Raw genomic sequence first — 14,668 nt, 5'->3', positions numbered from 1 at the left:
GCCATTAGATATGTAACTGAAAAGTCATTAAAATTTTCACAATTTACATAACAGCAATAAATCATCAATGTATATAGATGATTAAGGAATACTTTCTTTGAATATCTTAGCAAATGATAGGTGGCATTCAATAAAGGAAGTATAATATCCCCTTGTCAAGCATAACCAATTTGAGAACAATTACCCTATTTTCAAAAAACATCGTTGGGTAATTGATGTGCAAGAGAGAACTCCAACTTTCTTGGATAGCAAGATTGATCAAACAATAGTTTTGTTCGTTGCATTGAGTTCAAGTTATCTCGGTAAGCCTTACAATACTATTCAAATGTGAATTCATACTTTTGGGAGCTCTCCAAACTTCTTGAAGAAGCAAACTAGTTTCAGATCGATGCCCAGTTGCTATAATTCAGCATCCTTAGTCCTTTGAAATAATATGGTATGGTCAGAAATTGATATTTATCTCATTTTGATGCTTTCACAACTGGGGTGAATAATTATTGCCCCAAAAGTAACAACAAATCAGAAACTATATTCATATAAACAATGCTTGGGCGGTTATCTTCTCAAAGGTCAACCCAGAATAGGTGATTAACCAACCCAGGGGCAAATGGAGACTTTAATGGGTTCTGAGTTTTTATTTTGTATGGCTAATGCTTTGTCTGTGAGTGCCCAGCATTTTGAACTTTCAAGGAGTTTTGAGGTGACTTGAAGGATGTCGTACCATTTAAGGTAGCATACCATTTTTGTTGACTTAAACTTCTACTTGGTCATACCATTTGGGAAACTTCAATTTCAATTTTTAGTTCTATCTCCTGCTGTTTGCTGATGATAATATTTTATTGTAGGCCATACAATTCTAAGGTGAGTGAAGAACCAAGCATAGAAATCATACTAAGTACCAATAGGCCATACAAGTTTGAATGAGGCATGGGAAGCAGGGGGTGTCTTCCTTTGGGTGCTCATTTCTCCTTGACTAGAGGTGTCTTGCAATTATCTAGGTTTTCCAAGTCATGGTTGGGTGGACAATTAAACTTAAGTGAGATTTTGGTATAAATGAACCTGTTATACCAGCAACACAATAAGCTGCTTCAGACATGTTGTTATCTGATTTTAACTATCAGTTTGATAGAATATCTTTGCAGTGTGTTCGGTGTGTTTTATAGGAGGTTGAAGTGTGATTTTACAGATTTTATCAGCTGGGTGACATTGGGAATGGCTCTAGTCAATCTTTTTAGTGTGTGACAGAGTTTTCAATTCTCATTTGTGACAACAATCAACATTTACAGAGTTGTTTCAGTCCTACACCAGCATTAGAGTTGTTGAAGTAGTAGCTTCAGTCGGATTTGATATCAATATGTAGAGCATATCTACACACACACACACACTTGATTTCCATTTTATACTAATATTTGAAGCTATGTAAATTGACTATGATCTTGCCCAGATCGGGCTTCTTATATAATCAACCTATGAATAATATCCTTATCTGCATTCATACTCTCACCCGGTGATTGGGTGTCGCCGGTAGAAACTGTAGCCAACAGGGTGTTGTCGTCGGTAAAGATTTTGTAGCCGACGGGCCGACAGGTTCATGTCATCGGTAAAGATTATGGCCGACGAGTAGATTAGGATTGTTTTGTAGCCGACGGACTCCTTCGGAAAGGTTTGGCGGAAAGTATTTATACCCCGTCTGGGATCATTGTAAATCATCTTATGAAGCATAATGTAATGTTCTGGCATATGCGAATAATCTAAGGAGTTCTGCTGTTCGTGTTCATTATCTGTGTGCATTTCTTAATTAACCTATGCGGTAAACATTGGGTTTGAGAAAAAAACATGTTACACACACACACACACATGTATTTGATTTCCATTATATACTAATATTTGAAGCTATGTAAATTGACTATGATCTTGCCCAGATTGGGCTTCTTGTATAATCAACCTATGAATAGTATTCTTATCTGCATTCATACTCTCACCAGGTGATTGGGTTTCAGAAAAAAACATGTTAATGGAAAAGTATATGCGATTCTGTGCATAAGTATTTATGTTGCCTTATCGTACTCAGGCTCGATGATACTTTCCTTCATCAACAAGTTAATGTCAAAGTGATATTATGTATGATGTGGCAGTCAAACTGCCGTATATAACCTGCTTTACCCGTGTTGCATTCAACAGTTTCTGATTATCGTGACTCATGCTTCAGTCACTAACGAATTGCTAATAGGTGTCATGTCCTTACATAGACATGACCCTTCAATATGGTATATAGATTGCAGAGTATCGGTGTAGAATGATATCAATAAAAGCAGCAATATCATCTCTGCATTTCGATACTCACTGAGCCTTTACTTATACCAGGCAAGAATCAAGTAAATCATAATTAAGGAGATTAAATATATATAGATATAGAGAGCATATATGAAATTAGTCAAGTATCACATAATATCCAAATCATTAAAAGTGCATATATCGGTCTTACAGTTCAGATCAAAAGAAAGTTAAAATCTATTCTCTATCTCAAATCTCACATTCTTTAACATGGCATCAGAGCCTAGTTGGTAGATAGAGATTAAAACAGATTCTGAAAACACCTTCAAAAGTTCCTGAATTATTTAATCTACTCAAAGAGCAATCATGATGAACGGAGTCAAGCTAGAAGATAGACTTGATGGAGCGTCAAACTTCATATCATGGAGATCTCAAAGAGCAATCATGATGAACGGAGTCAAGCTAGAAGATAGACTTGATGGAGCGTCAAACTTCATATCATGGAGAATTCGAATCATGATCGTTCTCAAAGAACACGAAATAGAGCAATATGTGGAACAAAACAAGTCAATGCCTGAAAATGAACCTGACAAAACTGTATGGAAAAGACACAACAAGGCCACGAAGATTATAACTGATTTTGTGGAAGATCACATTCTTCCATATATAGTAAACTCTTCAACCGCATATGAAATGTTTATGACAATTCAAAACTCATATAAAATCATTAACACCAGTAGATTGCTTACTCTAAAAACTCAACTCCTTCACATCAAGATGAACAAAGGAGAGACTGTCACATCATACTTTTGAGGCTATCAAAATTAAGAGATCAACTTTCTACAATCGGAAATATTGTAAACGGCGATGAATTATCATTAATAGCTCTTAAAGGGCTACCTACTACATGGGAATCATTCATTCAAGAAGTTAGTGCTCGTCCTACTCTAACTAAATTTGATCAACTCAAGAATGATTGTACTCAGGAGGAGTTACAATCAATTACAAGAGGAATCATACCAAATAAAGAAGAGGAAAAGGAAACAAAAGGAAAAATAAAAGGAAAAGACATTTTAAGGAACTCAAACAATAAAAGGAAAAGACATTTTAAGAAAAGAGGGAAGAAAAATCAAAATTACAAGAAAAGAGATTTCTCAAAAGTTTAATGTTTCAAATGTGACAATTTTGGACATACACACAGGTACTATCCAGAAAGAAAGAAAGCTCTAGTCAACGTATCTAAAGTCAAGGAACCTGAAAACTCACTATTCTTCCTTGCCTTATCAAGTGAGCTAAACTCCAATAAGAATGCTTGGATAATTGACAGTGGCGCATCTAGACACATAACAGGATTTAGAGATCAACCTTTGAAGGACACTCCACCGAAGTCATAATTGGGAACAGCTCCACTTACCCTGTGAAAGGAATTGGGGCTTGCTTAGTTCAACTAAAAACTGGAGTTACCTTACATTTAAAAGATGTCCTATGTACCCAGTATAAAGAGAAACCTAGTCCCTATCTCAGGATTAGTAGATCAAGGGTATCGCACATCCTTCCAAGAAGATAAGGTCCTATCTTGGCCTAAAAATTCAAACATAAAAAAATGCAATTTGGATTCATAGGCAAAAGTCTATATAAACTATGTAACATTCAAAATTTACCCTTAAATCATTAAGTCATAAAGAACAATGAGATCTGGCACAGAAGACTAGGTCACTTACACTTTTGAGCTCTACCTTCCATAGAGAAAATTGTGAAAGATATACCTATCCTAAAATCTGAACATGAAGGAACATGTAAAGGTTGTGCATTAGGAAAGAACTCTAAAACATCTTTTCCTCATAGTGAACACAAATCCAAGATTATACTTGAACTCATTCATACTGACTTATGTGGACCTATGTCAATTCCTTCCCTAGGAGGATACTTGTACTATATCATTTTTGTTGACGATTATTCCAAAAATACCTGGATCTACTTCCTAAAACTAGTCAAATGAAATTCTATCTAAATTCAAAGAATTCAAAGCCTTAGTTGAAAATCAAACAAGGAAGAAAATTAAAACCCTAAGATTTGACAATGGAGGTGAATATATTTCTGAAAACTTCAAAGAATTTTGTGTATTTGTTGGGATTAAGAGGGAGTATACAATACCATATAATCATCAACAAAATCGAGTAGCTGAAAGAAAGAACTAAACTATTATTGAAGCTGCTAAGGCTATGATGCATGACCAAAATCTTCACTTAACATTCTAGGTTAAAGCTTCTAATACTGTAGTATACATTCAAAACAGATGTCCTCATTCATTTCTAGAAAATGTAACACCTGAATAAGTCTTCTTGAGAATCAAACCTGATCTACGTCACCTAAGTATCTTTGGGTGCCCTATATACATTCATATACCTAACAAGAAAAGGACTAAACTAAAGCCCTCAAGGAAGAAAGGTATATTTGTTAGCTATAGTGAGTCTTCCAAAGCCTACAGAGTATACATACCAAGGTCGAGGAAAATTGCAATCACTAGAGATGTTAAGTTTGAAGAAGATGTTGCATAGAAGCACTCCAAAAATATAGAAGAATCAAATGATGAACCCATCCCAAAATTAGATGAAAGTTCCATGATTGAGAGGGAGACTATGATTGAGAGGGAGAGTTGTATAGAAGACCATGGACCCACAATCTCTAAAAATGACTCAAATCCACTCAACAAGAAATGACCATTATAAGCAACAAAAATGATTGAAGAAAATAATGTGGCTCCAAATGAAATCTTTAGAGAAAATAAGAAAACAATAAGTCACTCATGTTATGTCGCTCATATAAATGAGCCCACTCAATCATAACCCTCAGATGTTGAAGAAGCCTTAAAATCTCAAGCCTGGAAAGATGCCATGATTGAGAAATATCAATCTATACGAAAAAATGATTTCTAGAACATAGTACCAAGACCTAAAGACAAATTCGTTGTCTCCGCAAAGTGGCTGTTTAAAATTAAACAAGCACCTAATGGCAATATTGAAAAACATAAAGCTAGATTTGTGGCCAGAGGATTCTCCCAAAAGGCTGGAATTGATTATAAAGAAACATTTGCTCCAGTTGCACAATATACATCTGTCAGAACCATCATTGCAATTATTGCTTCCAAAGGATGAAGGATACATTAGATGGATGTAAAGACAACATTTCTAAATGGTGTCATTGGAGAAGAAGTATACCTAGAACAACTAGAAGGGTTTATTATTCATGACAGGAATACACATGTATGTGAACTAAAGAAAGCTCTTTATGGTCCCAAACAAGCCCCCAGGGCATGGTATGAAAGAATCGATAGTTATCTTATCAAATTAGGGTACTCAAGAAATGAAGCTGACCCTAATATATACTTTAAGGAATCAAGGGGTGATATGAAAATTCTAGTTCTCTATGTTGATGATCTTATGATAATAGGGAAAGATCACCTTATTGCAAAGCGTTAACAAGATCTTATATCTGAATTTGAAATGAAAGATTTAGGTCTCCTACACTACTATTTGGGTTTAGAAGTATGGCAGAAGGAAGAACGTATCTTCCTGATCAAGCCAAGTATACTATTGATATATTAAACAAGTTTGGCATGATGGATTGCAAACCATTGTCCACACCAATGGAGACAAAACTTCTTAATCTCAAAAATGAAGCGTCTGAATATGAAGCTACAAATCCTACATACTACAAACAAATAATTGGATCTCTAATGTACGTGGAGAATAGTCGCCCTAATATTTGTTACACCACAAACACATTAAGTCAGTTTGTGTAAACCTAAGAAGATCCATCTCATGGAAGCCAAACACACATTGAGATAGTTAGAGGTACTATTGGGCTTGGTCTAAAATATGACCATGTTAAGCTTTAGCTTATTGGATATTCAGATTCTGACTGGGTTGGTTATCCTATTGATCGGAAGAGCACTACAGGATGATTTTTTAGTCTTGGATCTACAATGGTATCTTGGTTTAGCAGGAAGCCATCTACAGTCGCTAAAAGTTCTATAGAAGCAGAATACATAGCAGCTTCCATGGGAGCCCGAGAAGCAGTGTGGTTACGTAGACATGACCCTTCAATATGGTATATATATTGCATAGTATTGGTGTAGAATGATATCAATAAAAGTGGCAATATCATCTCTGCATTTCGATACTCACTGAGCCTTTACTTATCCCTGGCAAGAATCAAGTAAATCATAATTAAAGAGATTAAACATATATATCTGTAAAAGCATATATGAAATCAGTCAAGTATCACATATATATCTGAGTCATTAAAGGTGCATATATCGGTCTTACAGTTCAAATCAAAAGAAAGCTAAAATCTATTCTCTATCTCAGATCTCACATTCGTTAACAAGAGGTACCGTTCATTGATAAATTGCTTTATCTTATCTCATTCAGTTTTTTTTGGGTTATACAGTAATCAAAGATTGTGATCAGCACTTTACATCAGTATATATTAAGCAATTATATTTCCTAATAATGATTTTTAATGCATTATACATTATCTTGTAAAACCCTCAATGGGTATTACAGCCCAACAATCTCCTTTTTACATTTTAATGTAATTGCACACTCTAAGAAACAAGTGTAGATTAGGTCGGCTTGGAGCCTTGTATGCATGTGTGTCTTCTTGGAATTGCACACTCCACTGAAATTAGTATATAACTGGTTCTTTCAATCTTTTTCTTCAATTGCACTCTATTAAAGAAGTGAAGCCTTGGCTTTCTCTACCACCAAGTGTATTTCCTTTCAGTTTTGTCCATCAAGCACACTCCACAAAAGAAGTGTAGACCTAAGTGCCCCTCTCACTTTGTGTGCTTTAGTTGATTAGATCAAGCTTGAAAAACTCTGCAATAACTCACCAGACTCCCTAGTTCTCCTAAGGCATAACCCTTGCCAATTTTATTGATCAAATGCTCGTCAGCATTTTTTCAATGTCTTGTTGCAAGTTTTTGCAGAATAAATCAAAAAAGAACTCTCAATTTATGCCCTAGCAACTTACCAAGAAACATGCAATGCCAAAAAAAGGTAAAAGGAAATACTCGAAAGGAGTATCGCTGATTTCTAGTGTTTAGCTGCAATTCAGTCATCTTTAGCGATTGTGATAGAGCTACTTATCCTGACACGTGTCACCATCATAGCATCGCAAATTTTCCTTATTAAATTTTTTAATGTTGTAATGAACTTAAAATTTATAATTGATTTTTATTATTAAAAAAATTATATAACATATATTTAATATAACATTTTTTTGGCCAAAGTGGGGTAGGCCACATATATTAGTAGGTAAGAGTGGAACTTAAGACCTATATGGAGGTCACCCCAGTTCACTGCTAGACCAGTATACTGAAGAGAATGCTACATGGGAAGATTATGATGAAATCTTCTAGAATTTTCCACATCTTTTTCCAAAAACATGAATTATGAGAAAATTTTGATTCAAAAACTGATACAATGATAAATATGTTGTCAAATGGGATAATTTTATTTAATTTCTTTTGTGCATTGAAAAAATTCATCGAGGACGGTGGGGGTAGGGTATGTTAATCCCAAATCTTGCCTAATTTAGATATGTTCATATAGTTGTTGAGGTTTCATGTTAAGTTAGTTGACAAGTAAAATTAGTTATGATCATGTGAAATGGTAAGATGGTTATTCGTTATAATTTCATGTGAAGACGACATATTAGTTAAGCGTTATGATGGTATTATGATTATTGTTATCTTGAAATCATGAAAATTTGGTTATTCATTATAAATTCATGGGAAGTGAAATGGTGGTTAGTTGTTATGATGTTTTATGAATAATCACTTGTTACAGTAATTTTGATTATTTTGAGGAATATGATATTATAGTGGAGAATTTCATTTTTTGTAGGAGCACGCCGAAAGGGGGAAGCATTGCCAGAGAGGAATTAAGCAAGGGACACCACTCCACCTATGGGTCGATAGGTATGAATTCTAATCACCAACGCTAAGGGGTAAATGGCTAGGCAAGCAAGAGTATACTAGGGACTGCCATGAACTACCTGGTCACTAAATGTGCATTACTAAAGAGAAGATCACTAAGCATTAAATTAAAATGTGTTACCTTATAAAGTGGATGATTTCAAAGCTTCTTGTGATATTGTCATGCCTTAATACAATAATACCATAGTATCTACATATGCTTGCATATATGTATGTATGTATGTATGTATGTACGCATGAATTAGAATAAGATGTATGTATACGCCGACTTGATATAAGAGCTATACACTAGATACGTTGTTAATATATCATGCATATATATACGTGTGCACATACATACACAAGTATAGATAAGTGTAGTATGATATTATTATATTAAGATATTAGCATGAGTTATTTTTATTCTTTGACAATAGTTTTATTATTTCAACTTGAGCAGCCTTATTTCTATATCATTTCATTGGGCCTTTTACTATTCGGTGGCCATTTTAATATTATTGCCCCATTTGAGCCGGTGGCCTTTTATTTTGTAACTCCTCACCACCTTCACATTCTTGCTCATAGCTGAGCATGCAGCCAAGAAGGCAAAGATTTATAGAATGATAGCTCATGTGGAAACAACATTCTTACCTCCAGCAGAGTGAATACCATCACCTACAATCTGAAATATTTTCATTCCATTCTTGTTTCATGTTTTTTCTTTGCGAGTTCCATACAATTCTCCAGCAAACGCATACCATCCGCTATCTCCATTTTAACGCATACCATCCACTATCTCCATTTTACAATAGATAGTGCTTCCACCTTCTTTAGGCATTGCTTTTGATCATATTTATTAATTTGGTGTCGAGCTTCCTACACCAAAGAACAGTAGTCGATTAATACAATTCTTGCATTTCATAGCAACCAGTGATCGTGATTTTGGAATTGCTCAAGAACCATTTGAGCCTTTTCAAGGGGCCACCTACAGTCAAATCATGAAATTAACATTGCTGAACTTTATGTTTTTTATTTGATATAGTGAGGCATAGCTGAAGCCTGGATTGGAAAGTAATATTAATATTGTTAGAGCTTGATCAAGATATGATCTAATGTCTTCTTTCTTCATGTATAATACAATAAGAATGCTCCAGATCGAGTAGAACTATGGCATTTTTTATAAAAGTAATTTCCCTTCAGAATCATAGATAACTGAAGTACGAACTTATTAAAAGATATCTAAAATATATTCTCTAAGATAAGAGACCACATCATTATGAATCAAGCATAGATTTCATAAATTATTTATCTTTTACAATGCCATGGCCCAGGTCGAACATATGCAATGGTTGTGATTATAAATGCTTATGCATCCACCTAGTAATTCATCTAGGAAAACCAGCATGGTTGAGATGAAGGGTGTGAAATGGCAATGATTGAACTATGGCTTTTTCCTACATGATAATAAAAAAGAAAAATTAGTAGCGTAAGCCAGTAATAAACAATGTTTAAAATCCGTGTTAGTTCATGGTAGTCCATTGTATAAATCATGTTGTCATGTCAAGCGGTGGTTGATCAGGTACATAGTGCCCTCACAAATCCTTGGCCAAGGTAGGTTAGTGGCATGCTTGCTGTTGTGATCACTAGAGGTTAGGGATGCTAGCAGTTCGCAGATGGTTGTATGGAAGGTATCCTAAGCCTATCTGGCTGTTTAGCCGACACTAGGATGCTCAATGGTTGGACAGTGGTGTCCCAAGCCTAATCCCAAGGTAGGGAGGCCCTTTCTCAGCAAAGATTGTGTGAGGATACTTAAGGGTCCATGGTCGAAAGGTTAAGCCCTTGGAAATGCTTCTACTCTCCTTTAGAAGCCATGGCTTGCACAACTCAAGGATAAGGTCTATATGCAAGACCTCTGGAATTCGGGTACTCTATTCTATATTTATTTGCCGCATTTTCAATTATGTATTGTAGATTGATATTATGTTTAAGATTAGTTTCTCTTCATTGGATTAAGAAGCAGTTAAATCAGTTATTCCTTTACTTGAATGTATAAAAATTGAAATGAACATTAAACGTGTGTAGATGATGCTATGGCCGCTACAACTGTCTTTGTGACTTTGGAAAGAAGTATTATTTGTTATTTTTTTATTCATTAAATTAGTTAGAAAATTTAGCATGTTCCAAGTGGTATCAGAAGTTTTAGTTGTGCGTTCCCCCTGTGAAGGATAACTAGAAAAACTAATAAACAGCAAGCAAACTGTACATGCAGATCCACAGACAGAGATCTGAAACATGTAGCATAATTTATCTTTTTAATCATGAATTCAAAGAGCAGGGATTTGAAATGAATCAAATGATTTGATGAAAAGAGGGCTAGAGAGAGAGTAAACCTTAATAGCATAAATGAAAAACTGAGACTAATAGTTGTCTAATAGGATATTCTAATTCATGCTTCTAAGAAAATCCAAATGATCACAATCCAAAAAAAAAAATTGGACCAAGTAACAGAGAAGTTGATTGATAAAGCTTTAAACTGCATATTCACTGCTGATTTGTAATGCTGAGCATTCTTGGTATCCTGGGTTCTGCCATTTTTGTTTTAGGGCACACATATCAGCTGTCTATATTGACAACAATAATTTTAGATTGACATCTCTTTTAATATAACTGATTATAAATTCCAAAAAAAAATTGTAAACAATCCAGGGCCTGAACTGGCATAGTAAATCTAAAAAGATGAGTGGGTGCTAAATAGAAATATTTTGGTTGCCCTGAGATATTTTGTAAGGAAAGAATTTTTTAAACAACATTCCAAAAGACTAAGCATAAGGGAAAAAGCTTTAATGGTGCTCCCTGGTTTTACTAAACTATTGTCTTGTATTTGAGGCATTGTTCCATCTTAAACATGGCCGCTTTACGAATCAAATACTTAGTAACCCTCTTTATAAATAGGTGTAGCAAATTATCGTAGAATAAATTGGAGAATAAGTTCCACACAAGGCTAGCTTAATGAAAAAAAGATGATTGGTTGTAAACAAATGATTCAGTTAATGCATGCTCAAGGCGTACCCAGCATTTTTTATCACTCATAAAAGTGCCAGCCTGGGTCATCAAAATGCACATAACCATCATGAAACCTTCTCTTGACAGATAAATGACAAGCAAAGGATCTTTTTCATTAAGAGGAAAATGGTATCTCACACGAAGGATTTGTTACAAGATTCAAGAAGAGTTGGCAGATTAATGGATTTCCGGATGATTTATTGATAAACAAAGGAACAAATGTGTTCCTTATAAAGAATTACAAGGATGTTGTTTCTAAAAAAAACGTAGACTGAAGACGGAATTAGAAACAAAACTAGAGACAAGATAGGAAACATTCCTATCTGGACTGAAGAAAAAAGAGACGGGATAGGAAACATTCCTATCTAGACTGAAAGACGGACTACAGACAAGTAGTTGACTATTATAGAAAGTATAAGATATTATCTTAATACCCTCCCTTAATGGTCAACGTACGAATGTCGGAACATTCTGGGATAATTGAGACCCTCCCTGGATCTACAGAATGTTGAAACCAAGAAGCTTTGCCAGAAGAGTGCTATGACTCAAAATAGGTTGCATTTACAAAACTTCGTTTTTGTGGAAAAAAATGGTAAAACCCAAAATCTCACGCAACCTTGCGTATTATAAACAACTTGAAAATGATTTTTGAGGAGAAAATCAACAAACCCATAAAAATAGAAACAGATTCAGAAGGCGAAAAATGCAGCTTTGCCTTGATCAGGACTCGGAGAAGTCGGATGCTGCGTAACACCCAGAACAAGTTGATCGATGTTTCGATATTCGAAGATTGCGATGATGTGCTGCTTCCAGGTTCCATAATTGCGACCATTGAATTTGGAATTATGTTCGAGCAGAATATTTGTCAGAGATGCCATGGCACGTTTTTCAGTGAAAACTGTGAAAATCTGTGAAGGCACGTTCTTCGAGGCAAAATACGAAAGACCCAAAAGAATCAGAGAATGACCCTGAAGTGAGCTCGAAAAACCCAAAAGGAATCTGCGTCGTTTTCTGGATCCGTTGGCTCGAAAATCGAGGCACAAAAATCGAGGCACCCAGAAAAAGAGGACGACAACCCAGTTGAGCTCTCGAAAAACCCACCACGAATCTGCAAACAAAAAAAAATTTCGACCCCAAAAATTAGGGTTTTGAAAAAAAAAGGGCCCTGGCTGAAAAAAACTTGAAAAGACTTCAAATTTCTTGGTAAAAATGGCCGATTTTTTTTCAGGGAGAGCGCAAATGATGAAGAATGCAAACAAAACAAACTAATCCTTGACCCTACAATCGCGATTTTGCTGTCAAATGAGCTTGAAAATATATGGACGCGAATTGCTTCAAACGCGTGTGATTTGGACGCGATTTGTAGAAAAAAATTGCGAGCTTTCCCAAGGATACAGGCACGGATTTTGTAGACCAGGAGGCTGTGAGCAGAGACGACTGTCGTGGTGTGCAGAACTCAAAATAAAAAAATAAAAAATAAAAATCCTTAGCTATTGCGGACACGACTTACATACCAAACAAAAACTCCAGGCCAGAAACAAAATAATATCAGACTTGATTTGCTAAGCACGATTTTACCAGTCGTGAGCAGATAAAAATGGCTTTCGTTACAAGATTTTACGATTTTGCTCTGATACCATGTTACAAGATTCAAGAAGAGTTGGCAGATTAACGGATTTTCGGATGATTTATTGATAAACAAAGGAACAAAAGTGTTCCTTATAAAGAATTACAAGGACATTGTTTCTAAAAGAAACAACGTAGACTGAAGACGGAATTAGAAACAAAACTAGAGACAAGATAGGAAACATTCCTATCTGGACTGAAGAAAAACGAAACGGGATAGGAAACATTCCTATCTAGACTGAAAGACGGACTACAAACAAGTAGTTGACTATTATAGAAAGTATAAGATATTATCTTAATAGGATTGAGGAGCTAGAAACAGGGAGTGAGCACTTTAAACTTTGCTCCTGGTGCTGATCTAGTGTAGCATTCCTTGAGACATTAGAAAGACTTTGGAGGCAAAGTTTAAATTGTTGCAAATATATATATTGAGTTGCCATTGATGTCAACTATGGTCCACAAGGTGTGTTAAGTTGTGTTCCTCTGTGTTCTGGAATAATGCAGCATCAGTTGTATTCATATGTGTTGACATTGGTGAAAGTTGATTGTTGGAGATGATCGAAGGGGATGTATCTAGACGTCTCATGTCTTACCTGAAGTGGAAGAGAAGGTTTCAATTTTCTACACATGAAATTGGCTAAGTATGATTGTTCTCATGAACTAATGATAGACAGTCTTTGCATTTTGGTCTGCAATGTGGCACACTATTCCATTTCACCCTGCAGTTGGAATAAGTGGTTGACAAATGTCAAAGGTTTGTGCATCTCAGGTTTTATGATCCCATTCGGTCCATCGCAAAAGTTGTGATGTCTTGAGTTTTGGCATGTCAAAGACAATGTAATATATTGAAAGAATGTTTTACATTCCTTTTCCTGGAAGTGCTCTAATGTTGTGGCACCCAAATATTGATATGTTGGTGTCAGGTGATGATATGCTACACATTGGCAGCAGTTGTGGAGATCCACACTACATTCCATGTTTGTTTGGTCGATGCTCATTACTGTATTACCCTTTGGGACCAACTCAAGATGTTTTGGTCCATGCAATAGCATTCACTGTCAATGGCGATGATTCAAGATCTGGAGGAAGGTGGGTTGACATGGTGTGATGCCTCGCACATCTTATTTCACTTCTGCATGGTTTGGAGATTGAGGTTGGCACCGACAGTCTGTGTTGCACACTCCATCTAACTAGGCTAACCTAATTCATGTTATTGTGTTGTCGTCAATATATAAAGGTGGATATCCTTTGGAGATAAATGCATGAGTTGTAAATGATTGTGTAAGATATATTGTGAAGTGCCAAGGTGCAAATATGCAAACAAGCAGTGATGAAGTCAGTTACAGATGTATGAACAGAAAACTGTAATCAACATTTCAGAGAATGCACCTCTATTTAATTCAATCACAATAATTCTTTGTAATCATTACAACTGTACCTTGCCCTGAAGAAAGTGATCTCTAGTGATTAGCAAGTCCTTGTATCCTGCCCTAAGGTTGTGTGATTTAGTCTGCAAATCCATATCAGGAACAGTGAGCTCCTTGGCCTCTGGCCTAAAGCATTGTAATCAGTTCTTCATATAGTGAGAGTGATTCTCACCGTCGCTTTCCCCACTTTGGATTTTCCATCTAAAAATCCTAGTGCCACATGTGTTATTCTTTCTTCTTTCTGTTATTATTTACTTCTGCGCAAAAGTTGAATGGATGAATGGTTAATAAATGG

At 35.5% G+C, this 14,668-nt stretch overlaps 1 protein-coding gene across 6 annotated transcripts in view; it reads right to left on the bottom strand.

The window, feature by feature from the left end:
• LOC149574814 (uncharacterized) overlaps positions 1–14,668 on the bottom strand; it is a 281,315-nt gene that overhangs the window by 226,390 nt on the left and 40,257 nt on the right. The window lies entirely within an intron of this gene.

The sequence above is a fragment of the Cupressus sempervirens genome, chromosome 2 (genome assembly GCF_028749045.1).
Source record: "Cupressus sempervirens isolate cs-2001-9-10 chromosome 2, ASM2874904v1, whole genome shotgun sequence".
Lineage (NCBI taxonomy): Eukaryota > Viridiplantae > Streptophyta > Pinopsida > Cupressales > Cupressaceae > Cupressus > Cupressus sempervirens.
The sequence above is the reverse complement of the archived record's forward strand: the minus strand, read 5'-3'. Positions and strand labels throughout refer to the sequence as shown.